At 44.3% G+C, this 22,907-nt stretch overlaps 1 protein-coding gene and 1 pseudogene across 5 annotated transcripts in view; both read right to left on the bottom strand.

Moving 5' to 3' along the window:
* The window catches only part of LOC126297857 (protein sickie), a 1,116,277-nt gene that overhangs the window by 1,043,659 nt on the left and 49,711 nt on the right, over positions 1-22,907 (bottom strand). The window lies entirely within an intron of this gene.
* Positions 12,294-12,411, bottom strand: LOC126299970 (5S ribosomal RNA; annotated as a pseudogene).

The raw sequence follows: 22,907 nt of genomic DNA, 5'->3' as shown, positions 1-22,907 counted from the left end.
GAACAGTAAGTATAGTGCACCCATTTGAATTTATTTGATTTTAAATGGGGTTGCAAATGGTTCAAATGGCTCTGAGCACTATGGGACTTAACATCTGAGGTCATCAGTCCCATAGAACTTAGAACTACTTAAACCTAACTAACCTAAGGACATCACACACACCCATGCCCGAGGCAGGATTCGAACCTGCGACCGTAGCGGTCGAGCGGTTCCAGACCGTAGCGCTTAGAACCGCTCGGCCACCTCGGCCGGCTTTTTCTGAGAAGAAGCTCATACACACACACACACACACACACACACACACACACACACACACACACACACACACACACACACACATAGAAACTAATATCATTCATTTTTTATCATGTTAAAAATAAAAGTGTTTCATACTACAGTTTAGTTAGGTGGTAAGGTTGGTATTAACTGAGAGACCGTTGGCAACAGATGAGGGGGGGGGGGGGAAGAGGGTGGGGATACTTGCTAATATCTGATTGCACTCAGGGGTAGTGGTCTAAGATAGGTTGGGAACAACTGTACTAGATTAATAGCCTTCACTGCCCCGCGATGATTCGATCAGAGTCAAAGTTAACTCCCTGTCTAGGGTGCTAAGAATCTACGCTTTACGCCATAGAAACAGGTCATAATTTCGGACGAAATAGCTCTTAAAATACTACAAGGACTCCCTGCAACTCAATTAATCATCCGGCAAGTTGAGGGGCGGGTGAGAGGGGGCGTGCGGAACTGGACGGGACGCTGCAGCGGATGCCGCTCTGTACCCGGAAATGCGCCACACAACACAATAGCCTCGGGTTAAGTTAGCTATAATTAACTTCCTGTCGCCGGACACAATGCTTAATTGCTCTGCATAACCTGTTCTGAGGTTTCTGCACTCATCATATACACTCAATTACTGCGACAGTTTGCTGTCACGGTATTGCCAACAACAAAAATTTTAGTTTCGAGTTGCCATAATTCTTGTGGATATAGCTGATCCCTTGTGTCCATGGTAACTACTAAAATCTATTCTTAGTGATCCGGCATTGTATAACACTACTACTTACCCTTTTCTTTTACTCCTCAAATATATGTCATCGCAGTTGTTTATCGCTGTGTGCTATTAGAGAATAATATGTAGGACAAAAACATATACTCACTAAAACTATATTTTGGAAAATAGTTTCTCACATTTCGTTAACAGTTAAAGTTTCTGTGATGCCTTTTCTGGTCATTGAACACTAATTTGAATGAAATGTCTCATCGAGAATTAATTAACTTTTCTGCTTATTTTAATGAGAAAATTTGACATAATTTGAATTTCAGAGTTCCTAATTTAAAGTTTAAATAAGAATATGGAACAGTTTTTCCTCGGAAACGAGGTATGTTCAAAGGACTATGTAGAACATTAATTCCGTGAATGATTTTACGTATGACATTTCAGCTGGCAGACCTTCAAAAATCAGGCATTTTTTTCAATCTAAACAGCAACCAAAGAAATTTGTAATTTTCCAGATTTCTCGTTTTCGGATCATTCGAATTTCCATTACCAATTGTAATTTTAATTTTCTGACCAGATTTCCTTCATAACGCGTTATAACAGTCAATTTAAAACAAGATTCGATTTCTTACAACATATCACTCTCGAACAAAACATCATATTAGAAAAATAAGGAATACTCACTGATAGTGACGCAACTGCGTTGAAACTGGTTTTGGATAATAAACAAAAATAATTATTTAGCAAAGTCAGACCTCTATAATACAATGATGTCCAAAATTAAAGCAACAAACGGAAATTTTGCAAGGTTGCATTCATTTTCCCACAAAACAGTGTAAAAAGGTGACAGTGAAGTAGAAACATTGTAAAGAACACAGTATGTTAACTGCAACGTGCATAACGATCGATAAAAATGTTCTTCGTTTTTTTTCAACTTAACGGACTTGCACACTCATTCTAGCAACTGGTTAATGCGCTCAGCATGGGACGTGACCACCTCTTGCAGCAATACAGTCCCGACAACGATGAGGCATGCTGTGAGTGATGTCATCAGTCTCATGTTGAGGCAATAACGCCCATTCTTCCTGCAGAGCTGCTCGCAGTCTTGGAGAGTGGTTAATGGATGCTGACATGATGCAACCTGTCTCTCACGTTCGTCCCAGACATGCTCTATGGGATTCAAAGCGGGAGAGCGAGCAGGCTATGCCATGCATGCAGTATCTCCCGTTTCCAAGAGAACATCAACCATCCGTGCTCTATGAGGTCGAGCATTATCGTTCACCAGCACGAGGTCTGGGCCAATACCAGCTCGCTACAACCGCACATGAGGTCCCAAGATCTCGTCTAGATACATGACAGTTAAACCTTGCTGATTCACCCGTACAGTTTCATGAAGAGGTGTTCGAGTTGTCAACATAATCCCTGCTCACACCATTAAGTATTCTCCTCGATATTGGTCTCTTTCCACAATTTTTGGGTCCCGAAATCGTGTTCCACGTTCCCTCCAGATGCGAATGCTTCGCGAATCACTCTGCAGACAAAATCGGGACTCATCTGCGAAAAGAACATTGGCCCATTGTTCACCGTCCAGGTGGCGTATTGACGACTCCACCCTAAACGTTCACTTCTGTGAAGACGCAACAGCGGTACACATACAGAAGGTCTCTGACAGTAACGCCTGCTCGGTAGAAGTCTTCCGTGCACCATTTGTCTCGATATAACATATCCAGTGGATGCTACGAGGTCAGATGCCAATTGCCGTGCAGTACTAAGTCGCTACCGTCGTGCCCTTATGTACAAATAACGGTCCTCTTTTTTGATTTCACATTTCGTCGGTCCTGCCCTGGTCTTCGGGATACCATTTAGCTCTCTATAAACTGTCGCCAGGTCCGAGAAACAACAGAACGATACACATTAAGCCATTGGGCCACATCGTTTTGCAATTGTCCTGCTCCCGTTGTTCTTATGGCCCTCCACCACAGAGCGTCTGGTAGACATCTTTTTTGCGCCATACTGCACCGTCTGTGACTGTATACAAAGAGATTGTGGATGTCGGGCTATTCGGCAGACACTACCCCATTTGATAGGTCATCGTTGACGTTGTTGTCCGTTGACCGGAATGCCTTTTTCCGTGAAGAACACCATTGTACGAACATCTGTTGTTATGTTGTAACATTATACCGTGAATTAGACACAAGACGGGGAAACAGCTTTTTGTTGCTTTAATTTTGGACATCAGTGATATTACAACTTACAGCTATTATAAATACGACGTTCGTATCATACGCACGCATAAGAAGTCCATGTTAAAGACAGTTTCAACATCACGATTTTTGTCTTCTTATAACGAAGATATAGCTAAGTAGCGAGTTTTTACTTTAAAATAGGTCTGATCTTTGTCAAAGTAATCTTCCAAATGGTTCAAATGGCTCTGAGCACTATGGGACTCAACTGCTGTGGTCATTAGTCCCCTAGAACTTACAACTACTTAAACCTAACTAACCTAAGGACATCACACACATCCATTCCCGAGGCAGGATTCGAACCTGCGACCGCAGCAGTCGCACGGTTCCGGACTCCGCGCCTAGAACCGCGAGACCAAAGTAATCTTCCGCCTAGCACTGAAGACGGTTGCGTGAAGAACGACTTGCTACTTCTTCGAGACATGGTCCACGGTCACTGATGAGTATCGACCGTCACACGTCGGATATACGATACGAACTATTCTACAAAATGAAGTGGAACCTTTACATTACACCAACCTGCTACACCTTGACAAATCAGAGAACGCCAATAGTGTGATAGTGAGCCGGGGCACCCTATGGAACACGACAGCGTCTCAGTTTTGACATCGACATTGTCCTTCTAAGGTCTGCTTATCAAAGAAGTTATCAAAATCCATCTGGCGAAGGGTTTGCGTAAGCGTGGTGGTGACTGCAAATTCTATAGTGTACGGAATTCGCATGGCTGATATTGCCTAAGCTTCTGCACAAGTTTGTGAGCAAGAGGTCCATTGTTTGTGTGTGCATTGGGGGAGGGGGCGGTGCATTCAAGGTATACCTCTGCAGCTGTTAGTGTATGAGGCACAAGCGTTGTGGTGCTGTCTACAGTAAAATGAACCGGACAAGACGACAGTACTGTCAGCATTTCGACTCAAATGATAACTGGACGATTAGCGGACGAAATATCAGAAAACGAAAGGAATTAGTTACGGCAATATTCCCTACCCTTCATTGATGAGTCGTGGCAGCCCTCTTATAGAATGGCGCACTTCTTATGAAGGCCTTGACGTGAAGTGTAATCAGAAAGAAGCGGCAGCGTGGGAGGAGCGGGGTGCGGCTAAGGAGTCGCCATGGCTCGAGACAATTTCCGCCGGGCCCGACGTTGCCATTTCAGCTCGAGGCTGGGGGCGCTCCCGCACCTTTGCCGGATACGGCTGCCATGTGCCATGCTCTCCTCGCCGCCTCTTCTGCTGTGTATTGCTCCGTAAACGAGTGTTGTCAACAGCACCTACTACACTTCACTTATCGAATCAGACACTGAGCAAACATGATTAACTGCCTGTACACACATCTCTACATTATACGGAATGTGCACTATTTGATCAAAAGTATCTGGACATCTATTAGTGGACGTTAATATTGTGTGTGTCCACCCTTCACTTTTTTGATGACTTGAACTCTGCAGGGGACCTTTCAAGAGGTGTCTGGATGTCTGTGGAGAAACGACAGAAACGATAGTTAATGATGTTGGACGCTGAGGTCCAGAGCGATGTCGACGTTTTAAATCCTTCCAAAAATGTTCCATTGTGTTCAGGTCGGGACTTTATCTATTTAGAATTGGAAGGAAAATCAGCATTGGCCGTATTTTGTTGTTTTATTGTCAGCAAAATCGATTTTCGGTCACTTAGTGACCATCCTCAGTGCTGTAATATACAATTAAAATTGGTAGGCACTGATATCAAGCTATAACCACAAGCTTAGAGCGATCAGATAAACTTTTTTTTTATGTGATCGCTCTAAGCTTGTAGTTATATCTTGATACCAGTGCCTACCAATTTTAATTGTATATTGCAGCACCGAGGATTCTCACTAAGTGACCGAAAACCGATTTTGCTGACAATAAAACAACAAAATGCGGCCAATTCTGATTTCCTTTCCAATTCTATCCACTATTTGCTCGTGGTGCACACAACACGCCATGGAGTCGCCAATCAATAAAACTTTATTTATTTATTTAATCGTATGGCTAGGGCCCCCGTCGGGCAGACCGTTCGCCGGGTGCCGGTCTTTCAATTTGACGCCAGTTCGGCGACCTGCAGTTGATGAGGACAGCACAACACCCAGTCCCTGGGCAGAGAAAATTCCCTGACGCAGGCGGAAATCGAACCCGGGCCCAGAGAATTGACAATCCGTCACGCTGACCACTCAGCTACCGGACTGGTTGGGACTCTGGGCAGGCTAGTCCGTTTCAAGTATGTTATAGAGCGCAAATCATTGCTTCACAGACGCTGTTATACGACAGGGTACTTTATCATGCTTATACAAATAATCATCTTCTCAGAGCTGTTCCTGTCATCATGCAGTACACAGTACAGTAAAGTGTGTTAATTGCATTCGTATCCTTCCACATTTAGCATATTCTGAAGCGCAATAAGGTGACCACACCCTAGAACAAAAATACTCTACATAACACCACTCACTCCATACTACAGCTTTGGCACTACACATGATGGCAGGTAACATTCTCCCAAAGCACGATATAGCGTGATTCATCACTCCAAATCACACATCATCCACTGTGCTGTAGGACAGCTCTATATAGCACCTCAAGCGTCGCTTAGCACTGACGACAAAAATGTGTAGCATACGAGAAGCCGCTCCACCATCGTCTGCTGCTAGCACTTTGGAACTCAAGACTGATTCCTTTTGCTAATATAATATGATTGTTACGGCCACTTCCCGCTAAACGTGACGGTCTCTGTCCGTGTGTACATGAGGCCTGGTCCTGGTTTATCTGTGGTTGCTCCTTCGCGTTTCCATATCACAATCACACCACGATGGGTCGACATGCGCAGCTTTAAAAGGGTTGAAACGTCAATGAACGGTTTATTACACAGGTGGCATCCAGTGACTACTACATGTTCGCTGTCACTGACATCTCCTGGTCGACCCATTCCGCTGTTAATGATTCTCTACTGGCAACACAACACTCCCATCTTCCTTTTATAGTGACCGGTCCTCTTCCGTGATAGCTAGTGCTTAATTTCGAATTAAGAATGAGTGTCTGGATACTTTTGGTCGGATAATATATTAATGCATTATAAACTGCGCTCGTAGCCAGAGAGGCAGCAATCTCTTGTTACTTCCGAGAACTAGAGACACAGAGATATAAACTAAGTACGCTCCAGTACAGCTGCACTAGGAACGCTGATAACAGATATTCAAGTGGACTATCGCTCAAGTATCTTCCAGACCGATACAGTAACATATAAGGCCCACTCAAATGAAGATATAGATGGAAAAAAGTGAACTGTCTATTATTTCAACAGTAATCGTCGTAACTGTTAAAACATGCATCCCACTGTGAGACATACGGTCAATGTCTTCAAGCAAAAATATCTGCGGTTGTCTACGGAATCATGATAGTCCCCAAGGCGTGCATCTCTTCGTCCGAAGCAAATCTCTTTCTTCACGGCTCCAAAAATATGGAAATCGTATGGGTACAGATCGGGACTGTGTGGAGGATGTGTAAGGACTTCCCAACAGAACGTCTACAGAGTAGGCGAAACAACTTTAGCAAAATCTGGGCGGGTATAATTTGCAGCAGAATAATGCCGTCCGTCAACATTGCTGAGCGTTTGGGCTTGATGGCGCTTCGATTTTTGCAAAGTGTGTGGGTTAATTGTGGCGCCGTGTTCCACAAAGTCAATGAGCAGCAGGTTGATGGACGGCATTGTTCTGTTCCAGGATAATGTCAGCCCACATGTTGGCAACGTTTTATCGACTACGTTGCAGAGGTTTCGGCAACGGCCTTGCCGCAGTGGTAACACCATTTTCTTTCAGATCATCGAAGTTAAATGCTGTCTGGCTTGGCTAGCACTTGGACGGGTGACAGTCCGCCTAGTGCTGTTGGCAAGAGGGCTGCACCCAACCCTTGTGAGGCCAATTGAGGAGCTACTTGATGAACAAGTAGCAGCTCTGGTCACGAAAACTGACAACTGCTGCGAGAGTGGTGTGTTGACCACATGCCCCTCTATACCCGCATCCAGTGACGCCTATCGTCTGACGATGATACGGCGGTCAGTCGGTACCCATGGGCCTTCCGAGACCTGATCGGACGGAGTTCAGTATTAGTTTTGAAGACATTTTGAAGACATTTCGCTGGCAAGGCTCTCACACATCCTCTATACAGTAACGATTTCTTCCCCTGCGATTTACATACTTTTGCAGGCCTGAGGAAAGACATTCGTGGCCGTCGATTTGCTTCGGATGGCCAGGTGCACTCCTGGGTACAATTGTACACTACTGGCCATTAAAATTGCTACACCACGAAGATGATGTGCTACAGACGCGGACTTTAACCGACAGGAAGAAGATGCTGTGATATGTAAATGATTAGCTCTTCAGAGCATTCACACAAGGATGCCGCCGGTGGCGACACCTACAACGTGCTGATATGAGGAAAGTTTCCAGCCGATTTCTCATACACAAACAGCAGTTGACCGACGTTGCCTGGTGAAACGTCGTTGTGATGCCTCGTGTAAGGAGGAGAAATGCGTACCATCACGTTTCCGACTTTGATAAAGGTCGGATTGTAGCCTATCGCGATTGCGGTTTATCCTATCGCGACATTGCTGCTCGCGTTGGTCGAGATCCAATGACTGTTAGCAGAATATGGAATCGGTCGGTTCAACAGGGTAATACGAAACCCCGCGCTGGATCCCAACGGCCTCGTATCAGTAGCAGTCGAGATGACAGGCATCTTATCCGCATGGCTGTAACGGGTCGTGCAGCCACGTCTCGATCCCTGAGTCAACAGATGGGGACGTTTGCAAGACAACAACCATCTGCACTGGAAGTTCGACGACGTTTGCAGCAGCATGGACTATCAGCTCGGAGACCACGGCTGCGGTTACCCTTGACGCTGCATCACAGACTGGAGCGCCTGCGATGGTGTACTCAACGACGAAAGCGGTAAAGCAGATGCCAGACTGAGATTCATTGGAAGAATCCTAAGGAAATGCAATCCGACAACAAAGGAAGTAGGTTACAGTACGCTTGTTCGCCCACTGCTTGAATACTGCTCAGCAGTGTGGGATCCGCACCAGATAGGGTTGATAGAAGAGATAGAGAAGATCCAACGGAGAGCAGCGCGCTTCGTTACAGGATCATTTAGTAATCGCGAAAGCGTTACGGAGATGATAGATAAACTCCTGTGGAAGACTCTGCAGGAGAGACGCTCAGCAGCTCGGTACGGGCTTTTGTTAAAGTTTCGAGAACATACCTTCACCGAAGAGTCAAGCAGTATATTGCTCCCTCCTACGTATATCTCGCGAAGAGACCATTAGGATAAAATCAGAGAGATTAGAGCCCACACAGAAGCATACCGACAATCCTTCTTTCCACGTACAATACGAGACTGGAATAGAAGGGAGAACCGATAGAGGTACTCAGGGTACCCTCCGCCACACACCGTCAGGTGGCTTGCGGAGTATGGATGTAGATGTAGACGAACCTGGGTGCGTGAATGGCAAAACGTCATTTTTTCTGATGAATCCAGGTTCTGTTTACTGTATCATGATGGTCGCATCCGTGTTTGGCGACACCCCGGTGAAAGCACATTGGAAGCGTGTATTCGTCATCACCATACTGGCGTATCACCCGGCGTGATGGTATGGGGTGCCATTGGTTACACGTCTCGGTCGCCTCTTGTTCGCATTGACGGCACTTTGAACAGTGGACGTTACATTTCAGATGTGTTACGACCCGTGGCTCTACCGTTCATTCGATCCCTGCGCGCCGGCCGGTGTGGCCGTGCTGTTCTAGGCGCTTCAGTCTGGAACCGCGTGACCGCTACGGTCGCAGGTTCCAATCCTGTCTCGGGCATGGATGTGTGTGATGTCCTTAGGTTAGTTAGGTTTAATTAGTTCTAAGTTCTAGGCGACTGATGACCTCAGAAGTTAAGTTGCATAATGCTCAGAGCCATTTGATCCCTGTGGAACCCTACATTTCAGCAGGATAATGCACGACGGCATGTTGCACGCCCAGTACGGGCCTTTCTGGATACATACATCTTGCTCGACTGCTTCCCTGGACAGCACATTCTCCAGATCTCTCACCAATTGAAAACGTCTGGTCAATGGTGGCCGAGTAACCAGCTCGTCACAATACGCCAGTCACTACTCTTTATGAACTGTGGTATCGTGTTGAAGCTGCACGGGCAGCTGTACCTGTACACGCCATCCAAGCTCTGTTTGACTCAATGCCCAGGCGTATCAAGGTCGTTATTACGGCCGGAGGTGGTTGTTCTGGGTACTGATTTGTCAGGATATATGCACCCAAATTGCGTGAAAATGTATTCACATGTCAGTTCTAGTATAATATATTTGTCCAATGAATACCCGTTTATCATCTGCATTTCTTGTTGGTGTAGCAATTTTAATGGCCAGTAGTGTAGTTTCGTAGTTCCTTGAGGACAATGGCCGTCTTGCCTCACAGTGGGGTAAATTTATTATCAGTTATTCACTGAAAGACCTAAGAAGAAACAAGGCGGCAGCAGTAGACAACATTCCGTTAGAACTACTGATAGCCCTGGGAGAGCCAGTCATGACCAACCTCTTCCATCTGGTGGCCAAGATGTATGAGACAGGCGAAATAACCTCAGACTTCAAGAATATAATAATTCCGATTCCAAAGAAACTAGGTGCAGACAGATGTGAAAATTATCGAAAAATCAGTTTAGTAAGTCATGGTTGCAAAATACTAACACAAATTCTTTACAGACGAACGGAAAAACTGGTGAAAGCCGACCTTGGGGAATATCAATTTGGATCCTGTAGAAATGAGGGAACACGCGAGGCAATACTAACCCTACGACTTATCTTAGAACCTAGGTCAAGGGAAGGCAAACCTACGTTTCTAACATTTGTAGAATTAGAGGAAAGTTGTTGACAATGTATTGAGTGGAATACTCTCTTTTGAATTATAAAGGTGGCAGGGGTAAAATACAGGGAGCGAAAGGCTATTTACAATTTGTACAGAAACCAGAAGGCAATGATAAAGAGTCGACGAGCACGAAACGGAAGCAGCGTTTGAGAAAGGAATGAGACAGGGTTATAGCCTATCCCCAATGTTATTCAATCTGTACATTGAACAAGTAGTAAATGTCCCAAGGAAAAATTTGGAATGAGAATGAAAATCCAGGGAGAAGAAAGAAAAATCTTGAGGTTTGCCGATGACGTTGTAACTCTCCAAGAGAAAGGGCTTGAAGGAAGAGCTGAACGGAATGGACAGTGTCTTGAAAGGAGGATGTTTGATGAACATCAACAAAAGCAAAACGAGGATAATGGAATTTAGTCGAATTAAATCACGTGATGCTGAGGAAATTAGATTAGAAAATGAGACACTTAAAGTAGTAGATGAGTTTTGCTACTTGGACAGCAAAATAACTGAGGATGGTCAAGCACAGAGGATATAAAATGTAGACTGGCGATGGCAAGGAAAGCGTTTCTGAAGAAGAGAAATTTGTTAACATCGAGTATAGATTTAAGTGTCAGGAAGTCTTTTCTGAAAGTATTTGTATGGAGTTAAGCGACGTATGGATGTGAAACATGGACGATTACCAGTTTACACAAGAAAAGAAGCTTTTGAAACGTGGTGCTGCAGAAGAATTCTGAAGATTAAATGGATAGATCACGTAACTAATGAGGAGGTACTGAACATAATTGGGGTGAAAAGGAATTTGTGGAACAACTTGACTAGAAGAAGGGATCGGTTGGTAGGGCGCGTCCTGAGACATCAAGGGATCACCAATGTCGTACTGGAGGGAAGCGTGGAGGGTAGAAACCGTAAACGGAAACCAAGAGGTGAATACACTAAGCAGATTCAGAGGGATGTAGGTTGCAGGAGTGACTTGGAGATGAAGAGGCTTTCACAGGATAGAGTAGCATGGAGAGCTGCATCAAACCAGTCTCAGGACTGAAGACCACACACACACACACATACACACATGGAGATTACTTTTGAAATAATAAGCAGTTTACTTACTTTTGTTCCATCTGTCTCGTTTTCATTTGACTACCCCTTATAAATTGATTTCTTTTTTACTTTCTCTGCTACTCACAACGCTATCCACTCAGCTAATTTGTTTTGTGGAAAAGACTTTTCTCTCCGATGCATGCCGCCCGATATTACTGTTCTGCCATCCGTCGTTTGTCAAAGCTACACTATCCTTTAGTTACAACATGTTTTTCTAAAATGATCTGCCGCTTGTCATCTAACGCAGCAACAGTAACAGCAGAGGATTTTATTGATTCCATGGAACAGTCTTTGCTAGGTTCGAGGTAAGTTTCTCCGAGTGTCAGTGTAGATGATGATATCATATTGTAAAGAACTACAATATTTTCCTTGCAAAATTTTGTTTGCGTGATCCAGCGGAGGTCGCACGACCAGCGCTGTTATTTCGCCATAATGCTAACTTGGACGACGACCACTGTAGATATGATATTGTGACAGCAGTCAACATTTTCAGCCACACGGGAAGGGAAAGATTCCTTACTGACAGTAACGAAACATAAGATAAACAGGACCAGTAGATAGGAGACGTGTTTTCCCCTCTCTGATAATGTTACATTCTCGAGTAACAGGTGAGATGCTCTTTTCTAATACATTGAAGACTTTCACTTTCCTTACCTACGACAAACCTACTTGACAGTTTCATGACAATACTGCAGCATATCTAAAAGCGTCACATTCATGGGAGCCATGCTGATGAACTAAACTCTTAAGTTTATTACAGGAAGATGGCTTTAAGTCACCGAAATGTGTGATGACTAGTAAAAATACAACTTAACTTACGTAAAACTAACTGCTCCGAAACAGGCCATGAAGGCCCAACGCCACCGACCGGCCGCCGTGTCATCCTCCTCCCACAGGCGTAACTGGATGCGGATATGGAGGGGTATGAGGTCAGCACACCGCTCTCGCGGCCGTATGTCAGTTTACGAGACCGCAGCCGCTACTTCTCAATCAAGTAGCTCCTCAGTTTGCCTCACAAGGGCTGAGTGCACCCCGCTTGCCAACAGCGCTGGGCAGGCCGGATGGTCACCCATCAAAGTGCTATCCCAGCCCGACATGGCTTAACTTCGGTGATCTGACGGGAACCGGTGTTAAAACTGCGGCAAGGCCGTTGACAAAAAATACAATTTAGTTACTAGTTGTATCGTGTATTATTAGATTAATATGCTGTCACAAACGCAGGTATCATTAATATAGTTGTGCACATTCTAACAGCAGATAAAACTATCTAGGGTTATAGTGCGACAGACTCGAAGCGACAGCACGAAAGTGAAGGGCTCGCGTCTGTAACATGTGAAACGTAGCGTTGTAAAGCAAACAGATACGGTGAAACTGTGCTGCAAATTAGAAGACATTGCAACAGACGTGGACATGTGACCTCCTTTTTCCAACTTCTTGAGAGGGAAGGTAACCCTTTAAAAAGTATGTTTCTCCGGAAGCCGTGTTTTATTCTGGAGAGGTGCATGCGCGAAGAAATTTGGTATTTGGTAGCCCAGGAGAAATGAATAACCACTGAGCTTCTTAATGCTGAGGTTCCTTTTTCCAAGAAAACGTCCAAATAAACCTTACCAAAAGTTTTCAGAAGAGAAAAACTGGCTTCAGATTTATGGTGTATTCAGTATTACTAGGCCACAGACAAAATTGTATAGTGCCAAAATTTCACACACAGAGTTCATAAAATTTGTGACATTGCAAAGAACTGGAAGTGAAGATAACACCTGCTGTTACTGGTTCGACCCAAAGAAAAAATTACCGAAACATGAAGTCGCATAGACATCATCTCCTCAAAAGTATATAGTTAGTCTCTCAAATGCCTGCACTAACACAATAAAAATTGGTGGTAAAACTGTCTAATCAAGCTCTAATACATCCGCCAATCAAATCAGTTCCTGACTGCAGCATGGCACCGAGTAATACTAGTTGTAATGCAATATCTGTTGGCTTCCATTCGCCGCTGCAGGCAAGAACTGCCACAGAGGAGCGGCTAACAGCTGGTATGTGTTGCGTGACAAGGACCCCGCACACTGCGCCGTGTCTGTAAGGCAGTTTTCAGCTTCAAAGTCTGCTTGTGTGAGCGAACATCCACTGTATTTGTCAGATTTTGCTCCAACACACATTTTCGTTTCCCATAAGATTAAACTCGCTCAAAAAGAGTATTATTTTAAACGATTTCTAGACTTCTAACATGCTTCGACCGACGTGTAAAAGAATGTCTACTGTCTTTGTAAATATTCCTAAAAACGTGTAAACGTTTCCAGAGCTGAAGAGACGTTGCTTCCAAACTGTGGAACTGAGAAATTTAAAAATAGTTCACAGCATTAGTGACTGTTGTCTGACCAGTTAGCTGCACCACAGACGAAATCACTTTGGAGAAAATCTTAGAGGGAAATAGGATTTTGGAAGGCAGTTAACTCGATTTTCACAATAACGTGGCGCATACAAATCCCGCGAATGACAAGAGTGAACAGTGATTGATATTTTATGGAGTGCAGGATAGAAAGAAATATATGTAATAGGGGGAATCAATCAATCAACGCTAGTAGACAGGCAACAGGTTGTCAACTGTGATTTAGAAAATAAATAATCTGCGTCTGCATCAAGATCCGTACTCCGCAAGACACCGTGCGAAAAGCGACAAAGGGTGCATTATAAACCAGAATAACTTTCCTCTTTCGTTTTCCATTCGCGGATGATAGGCGGAACAATCGTCACTATCTTCTGTGTACACCCTATTTTCTTATTTTATCCTTGGGATTTAAGTTTGAGGACCGCGCGACCGCTACGGTCGCAGGTTCGAATCCTGCCTCGAGCATGGATGTGTGTGATATCCTGAGGTTAGTTAGGTTTAAGTAGTTCTAAGTTCTAGGGGACTGATGATCTCAGAAGTTAAGTCCCACAGTGCTCAGAGCCATTTGAACCATTTTTAAGTTGGAGGAAATAATATGATTCTCTATTTATAATAGAATGTAGAAACTCGGAGTATAGAGATCGAGGTTCTGGCGAATGGGAAACGGTTTTCTTGTAATGGATTTCACTGAGTATTTCTGTGACGTCCTTTCGCTAGCAGAGGAGAGCAAAGACGAGTTGCGTAGCTCTTCTTCGAATCATCAGCAATTTTTTCGTTAACCTACATTCTGGCAAATGTCTCAGTCCGTACAACAATACCGGGATTGGTCGACAAGTATTTTGTAAACGGTCTCTTTCGACGACGAATTACATTTGTTAAGGAGTCTTGTTATGACTGTATTCGACCTGCCTTCCCCACAACTAGATTTATATCGTTGTTACACCTTAAATCACTATGGAAAAATATTGCTATATACTTAACTGATTCCAGTGACAGAGGGCCGATCCTGTAGTCAAAAGATAGTCATTTCGTCTTCTCAAGCGCATTGCACTACCTCTATTAACTAAAATACTATAACTACACGTATTTCTACATCTGCACCTATAGTCCACAAGCCACTTTATGGGGTGTGGTGGAGCGTACTTTGTATACCACTGCGGCCTCCCTTTTCTGTTCCAGTTGCTAAAGGGGCGCGAGAGCTGTTGGTAAGCCCCTGCGTGAACGCGAATCTCTCTAATTTTTCGAAATGTTCAAATGTGTGTGAATTCCTAAGGGACCAAACTGCTGAGGTCATCGGTCTCTAGACTTACACACTACTTAAACTAACTTATGCTAAGAACAACACACACACCCATGTCCGAGGGATGAATCCAACATCCGGCGGGAGGGGCCGCGCAATCCGTGATATGGCACCTCTAACCTCGCGGCCACTCCGCGCAGTCTCTTAAGTTTTCTGCCGCGCGGGATTAGCCGAGCGGTCCCAGGCGCTGTAGTCATGGACTGTGCGACTGGTCCCGGCGGAGGTTCTAGTCCTCCCTAGGGCATGGGTGTGTGTGTTTGTCCTTAGCATAATTTAGGTTAAGTAGTGTGTCAGCTTAGGGACTGATGACCTTAGCAGTTAAGTCCCATAAGATTGCACACACATATTTTTCTAATTTTTCCTTCATTGTATTTGTGCGAAATATATGTACGAGGAAGCAAAATATTGGCCGAATCTTAGAAGAACGCACGCTCTCGGAATTTCAAGAGTAAACCACGTCGTGATGCACAATGCCTCTCTTGTAGCGTCTGTCACTTGAAATGGATGAGCGTCACCTTGACGGTTTCACTCTCACTGCACGAACCTGTGAAAAAAGTGCTAGTATTCTCAGGACTGACAGGGGAATTACGGATGATCCAATCTAGTAATGGTATCAGACTGACGGCTAACACTCAAATAACAAGTAAACGTGGGTTTTGTAAGCTTCCTACTCCGTAGCTGAACTGAACTTTCTGAGCGTACTTCGAAAGAATCTCAGTAGGGTATGTAACATTCATATGATTAGTCTGTGTGGTCGTTCCACTTTCTGAACGTTTCACACCAGCCTACAAACAGTCAACGAGGCAACGTGCCGACAAGCGTAGACACAACCATACTCTATGTTTGCTCTATCGTCTTCTCAATAATTGCACTCCCTCTTATTCATTTCCAACTCTTACTCTACTATTTGAAGAGCACAGCACAAATATTTATTTCAAGTTAAGTAAAATTCTATGTGTACATCACGTAGCACTGTCATGCTCTCTAAATCCTTTTCTGTATTAGGAACGCGGCTTTGGAACAAAATTCCTCGAAATATCAGAGAAATTAAATTCCTTCCAAACTTCAAAAAATAAGTAATAGTCTATCTTCCATGACAATAGACATCTCTCCCACATTCTGTGCAGCTCACTCTCGTCAGTTCCCCCCCACACAACTTTTCCCTATGTCTTGTTGGCAGAGTTCTCTATTTATATTCTGTTCTTTCCTTAAAGTCACTGTCACTGTTATTTCAATCTTTTCCTCTTCCTTTATCCATTCTGCTTCTCATAATACGAAACGGAGCTTAAAATGTACTAATATAATCTGTATCATTTAAAATGCCCTTTATTATTATTATTATTATTATTATTATTATTATCAGTGTCAGTTATTATTATTATTCTTATTATCATCATTATCATTATTGGGACGGTTTTCTAATAACTTAGGTATGTACTGTTTCTCTTTAGATGTAAGAGAGGCCCTTAAGACCCTAATCTGGCCAGGTTAAATAAGCAATAAGCAAATAAATAAATCGTTCGTTCGCATATGCCCATATGTAATTCATGTAACTGCTTTCAGTGTTTGTTCTGTTAGTGTGCAACTACACAACAGCGGAGATTTCCGCCTATTTGGGCGCAACATGTTGTACTTGTTCACGTTGAGAGTCAACTACCAACCCCTGCCCCAAACGTCGGTACTTTGCAGCTCTTCCAGTATTTCGCTACAATTCTCTTGCGTTGTGACGTGTCTGTTTACAACAGCATCATCCGTGGACAGTCTTAAGAATCTTATGGCGTTATAATATGACATAAAATGTAGATGTTGAGCTTTCACTGTTACTGAATGGCTTGTTTCTTGTAGATGTGTTTCCCTAGTAAGAACCGTTCTTGTTAATCAGATAAATTAGTGTCCATAGGTTAAGGAATAAGATAAATTAGTGTCCATAGGTTAAGGTATCTCTGAGTTATACGATATAAAACAACATTGCATCATTGTTTCGTTGTACAGGCTAAACTGCGGTGGGACACAGCCGGCCAGTGTGGCGCTTCAGTCTGGAACCGCGGGACCACTACTGTCGCAGGATCGAATCCTGCCTCGGGCATGGATGTGTGTGATGTCCTTAGGTTAGTTAGATTTAATTAGTTCTAAGTACTAGGGGACTGATGACCTCAGATGTTAAGTCCCATAGTGCTCAGAAGCATTTGAACTGCGGTGGGACAACACGGAAACATGTGAATAGGACTATATGACACACCAGTATAAGACAACTTATTCCGTGTAGGCAGAGGTTTAGTGCTTCGCATTTCGCGAACTGTATTTAAGTGGTACGGAAGTTGAATGGCACAACGAAAACATTTACGTAACACTGCACTGAGCAGATGGTTCACAGATTAAAAGTCGGTCAATGTCAGGGCGATATAAAACAAGAATTTAACGTGAAGTACAGCGTCATTTCATAGTGGTGGATAAGAATCTGGCACGAAGGAAAAGTCATCAGCAGTATGAGCGAGGCCAACTGAGTGCCACAAACTAGTGCCATGACGTTACCTTGCCTTCCATCCGAGTATGTCAAGTCAGGACAGAGACCTGTCGCAGTAAGAATAACACATACTCGAATATCCTGCCACATAGTGTATTATCGACTTCGAGAGGTTGTTCTGTTTGCTTGGAAAGCCTCCAGATGCATTCCGTCACACAAAGATACTGTACGGGTAGGTAAACGTGGTGTTATGCCCTCCGTGAATGGAACCAGAACCAATACGGTAGAGCAGGGCTTCCCAACCTTTTCAGCTGGTGGACCCCTTCTTCAGTCGAAAATCCCATGGGAACTGAAAGCTTCTTAATGCAAGTTACATGTTCCCAATTACCCCCCCCCCCCCCACGAAGAATCAATAGTCTTTGGTTTAGAGACGAATGAAAACAACTTGAAGGTCAAAAATCGACTTATGAAACAGGTAGTGCACTGACAAAGCAAGTTTAACATTTAATGATGCCTGGGGCCGCATACGTGTCAGCGAACGCTGTGATTGGTCGACAAAGCTCGCTCCGCGCATGCGTAAAAGGTTTCAGAGTATCTAACGCCGTGAGCCGGCGCACAAACGACCCCCGTATTGTTGCGAAACAGTCGATCAGAGAAGCCGCATTCTCCGGCACTAAACTGTGTATGCGTTCTCACTTAGGAACCGCAAAGGCTGTTTAGGAATACGACCTGAAATAAAAGCATACATGTTTTTCACACGAAAAAAAATGATGAATTTGATTTTCACATTTTTATTTAATAATTTTACTCATTATTTCACACGATTTGGTGAAGGGTGGCCGCGGACCCCCTAGAAAGAGCCGGCGGACCCCTAAGGGGAAGCCCTGCGGTAGAGCCCTGCTAAAAGATTAGCTGCAGTTTAGTCTGTAAAGTGATTTTCGCCAGTTGGACTTCCCGCAAGACCCTAGGACAGTTACAGTCTAGTCAGTATTGCACAAAGGGATCGATATGGGAGCGGTAGCTTTCTGGTTTAGAGCAGCATCTTGTTAGCAACACGTCCGCCTATTGCATGTGTTGCCCAACGCCGGCCGCGGTGGTCTCGCGGTTCTAGGCGTGCAGTCCGGAACCGTGCGACTGCTACGGTCGCAGGTTCGAATCCTGCCTCGGGCATGGATGTGTGTGATGTCCTTAGGTTAGTTAGGTTTAAGTAGTTCTAAGTTCTAGGGGACTGCTGACCACAGCAGTAGAGTCCCATAGTGCTCAGAGCCATTTGAACCATTTTTTTTTTTTGGTGCCCAACGTTATTGTGACGGCTGTGGTCTGTAGTCATGGGTTCCTGTAATGATTGTACGTAGTTTTTAGTGATGGATATGGCCGAAGGTTCCATCTGATGAATGATAATGCCCGTGCACACAATGGACGACAACCAGCACCTTGAGGATATTAGACGTCTAGAGTAACTACTTTGCTCTCCGTAATTAAATCCCATTGAATAATCACTGGACACTCATGAACGAAGGACTTAAGCCCTAAATTCACCAATTCGATCAATTACTGACTAACATGGAGATGTAGCATCACCATGAGGGGCGTTAACGCAATCTTTGGTCAATGGCCTGATCCGTAGTATGGGGAACCGTCAGACATTTCGCAGTACCGCGAGAGACATCACACCTGGTATTGACATTCCACGGTTAATTAGTTAGTTAATTCCATAAATTACTGGAACAATTTCAATTTTAATGACGTGCAATGAGTTTGTGTACAGGCTTAATATTCAAAATTTGTTTATATGTATGGCTACATGACGGCCACTTAATAATTGTGAAATAGTAAAGGGGCTTACGCCGTATGAAAGTAATCACATTAGTTTTTTACTACTCATGTTACTAGCAAAGTATACCTAAATTAAACGCAAAAGCAAACATCATTATCTTTTATTCAATACGGATTTCTATTTCTGTAACGGACCAAGCGAGGAAGAGTATTGGTTAACATACTGTACTCGTATTCGCGAGTGTGGTGGCTCAAATCCCTGTATAGCCATCAAACTTTAGAATTCCAGCGATTTACCTAAATCGATAAAGGCAAAATGGAAATGGTAGGGCTATTTCCTACTCTATCCTTGATGATGATGACATTTGGTTTATGGGGCACTCAAATACGTGGGTATTAGCGTCCGTACAAACTCCCAATCTTTACACTGTCCAGTCTGGCCACCTTTCCCGAATTATGATGAAATGATGAGGACAACAGAAACACCCAGTCTCCGGGCGGAGAAAATCTCCAACCCGTCCCAAAATCGAACCCGGGACCCCGCGATCCAGACCCTATCCTTCCCTAATACTAGCCTGCTCTCCGTCTCCGATCACATTGTTATCATCAGGACGCTAAACTGGTACAAGGATATCTGACAGCGGCATTCCTCGATGCAACTGGAACGTATGGCAACGTGCAGATAACATTCCCGATTCAAAAACTTTGTATTATAGCGCTACCAGAAATACTATCCACTGTATCTGAGCAGTTCGGTCCGAAAGAACACTTTATACATGACAACAACGTAACACAGTCTTTGGCCCACATATCGCAACTAAAGGGCTAACTAAAGGAGCCATTCTGAGACCTATATAGTATGCTGAAGTGACAAAAGTCATAGGATTGCAATATGCACATATAAAGATGGCGGTAGTATCACGTACGCAAGTACTCAAGGTATAAAGGGGCAGTTCATTGGCGGAGCTGTCATTTGTACTCAAATGACTCATGTGAAATAGTTTCCGACGTGATTATGGCCGCATGGCGGTAGTTAGCAGACTTTGAACCCGGAATGGTAGGTGGAGACATTCCATTTCGGAAATCGTTAGGAAACTCAATATTCCGAGATCCACAGCGTCAAGACTGTGCAGAAAATAGTAATTTCAGACATTACCTCTCACCAAGGACAATACAGTGGCTGACAGCCTTCACTTGACGACTAAAAGGAGCGGCGTTTGCGTACAGTTGTCGGTCCTAATACACAAGCAACACTACCGGTGCGTGAAATAACCGCAGAAATCGACGTGGGACTTACGAAGAACGTATCCGTTACGACAGTGCGGAGAAATTTTGGTGTTAATGGGCTAAGGCAGTACACGACCGACGCGAATGCCTTTGCTAACAGCACGACATCGCCTATAGCGACTCTCCTGAGCTCATGATCGTATCCGCTGGACTCTAGACGACTGGAAAACCGTGGTCTGGACCGATGAATCCAGATTCAGTTGATAAGAGCTGATGTTGGGGTTCGAGTGTGGCGCAGATCCCACGAACCCACGGACCCAGGTTGTGAACAAGGCACTGTGCATCCTGATGGTGGCTCCATAATGGTGTGGGCTGTGTTTACATGGAATAGACTGGGTCCGCTGGTCCAACTGAACAGATCATTGACTGGACATTGTTATGTTCGGCTACTTGGAGACCATTTGCAGCCAAAGAGCGATGGAATGTTTATGGGCGTCAATGCACCGTTTCACCGGGCCACAATTGTTCGCGATTGGCTTGAAGAACATTCTGGAGAATTCGAGCGAATGATTTGGCTAACCAAATCGCCCGACATGAATCCCGTCGAACATTCATTGGACATAATCGAGAGAGATCAGTTCGTGCACAAAATCCTACACCAGCAACACTTTCGCAGTTATGGACTGATATAAATCAAGATTTTTTTCAATTTATGTTACGGTTTTGCACCGTATTTATCGTGCCAACAAAGTTAATGTGTTGCAATATTTAATGTTGGCACTTTCCATTCCGTCCCTTTAGCAAAGTGCTTGTTTTCGGTGTCCATAATTACAACAAATGATACCATTAGCTGGGACGGCACGGTGCAACACAAGGGAAATGCGGTATATGTATGGGCGGAACGGAAGCTGCAAGAGAGGGAGAGGGAGAAGGGAGAACAAGACAGGGAGTGAGACAGAGAGAGGATATGAATGGGGGGGGGGGGAGTACGAGGAGGGTAGCGGGAGACTGAGGTGATGCGCGCATTTCAACATAGCGGTGCGAAGTGGCAGGCTGAACTGCATACGTCCGACAGAATGTCCTTTAATTTGCGCATGAAAAGTGTAAAATAACTCTGGAATCGATTGTGTGTAAGTAATGATTAGGCGGACGGTAAATAACGTGGTGACCTTTTTTGTCCGCGGGCGTATTAATCACATTACACGCGTTCCCTGAGGCAGATGGGGCAGCTCCCCCTGCCGCGCGGCGCTCGATACCCCAAGCAACAGACTGCACGGAAAACTCCAGAAGCGAATTCTGGCGTGGGGAGAGCGGCGCGTGCTGCTCCTGATTGTTTTGCGTTGACAGCACACCTGCACCTGTACTACACAACTCCTAGCTCGCTACGTGCCGAAAAATTCTTAGTAATAATACCAGCTGGTTTCTCCCTCATCCATTTCGTACAATTAACGGGGCAACTGCAACGGTAATTACTGTCTACACAGTATTCAGACTTACTAGGTCAGAACTTTATTACAAACCCCAATTTATCAACTGATAAACACTGACAGTTGAGCCATTTGTTGTAATGACATGATGGACCTTTTAGATGCAGTGCCGTATGTAATTCATAGGCTCCTGATTGAAACATTACCTGGTGCACAATACGTGAAGCTGCAACACCACCCTGGAGCATGCACCACTTGTAATCCTCAATCCTGAGAGGCTTTGGGGCTGCACGATGCACAGCCTTAGACCGCCTCTGGGTGGCATATGCATCTCTGCGGTAAGCGTACATGTTCGATCTGAACCCCACAAACTGCAAACCATTCGCCATCACTTTCATCAGGCTGATAATATTCTTGTTTTTTGGTGTTATTCCAAAAGGATTACCGGATGCATATCCAGACATGTCGAATTCTTCATGATTGTGTCTAATTACTTTGTGTGGATCACGGCATGTCACCCAGTAGATATTTCTATCCGTATAAAGTAATTTGAGACTGACGAAGTTTGAATTCACCAACTCGCAGTAGAATCGGTAGATGTGTAGTTTGGAGAGCTACAGAACGCATATACCGATATAGACAGGCTTCGTGAACTGCACTGCCGAGTGGACCGCTCAGGATTGGCATCACGTTCTCTTCACCGATGAGTGTCGCAGCAAGGTGGAGGTTCCTTGCTGTTTTGGGGTGGCATTATGTGGGGCCAACGTACGCCGCTAGTGGTCATGGATGGCGCTGTAACAGCTGCGACTAGTCCTTTACTGAAGATGGATGACCCCCTTAAAGTCTGATCTAACGACGTAATTGCGCCAAAACACCTACACACCGGTAACTAAATAAATTTTGGGGTATTTGCTAACATTCTCCATGCTTTTACCGAAAATTAAATTGTTTATTAACCACTAAAAATCTTTTTCATAATCACATGTCCTAAGAGCCCTCACTTCGGTGTTTTCAGCGAAGTAGTCTTTCAATCAGCAATACTGTTTGAAGAAGATACCATGGGTGGTACTT

The sequence above is a fragment of the Schistocerca gregaria genome, chromosome X, assembly GCF_023897955.1.
Source record: "Schistocerca gregaria isolate iqSchGreg1 chromosome X, iqSchGreg1.2, whole genome shotgun sequence".
In the NCBI taxonomy this organism is placed as follows: Eukaryota; Metazoa; Arthropoda; class Insecta; order Orthoptera; family Acrididae; genus Schistocerca; species Schistocerca gregaria.
The sequence above is the reverse complement of the archived record's forward strand: the minus strand, read 5'-3'. Positions and strand labels throughout refer to the sequence as shown.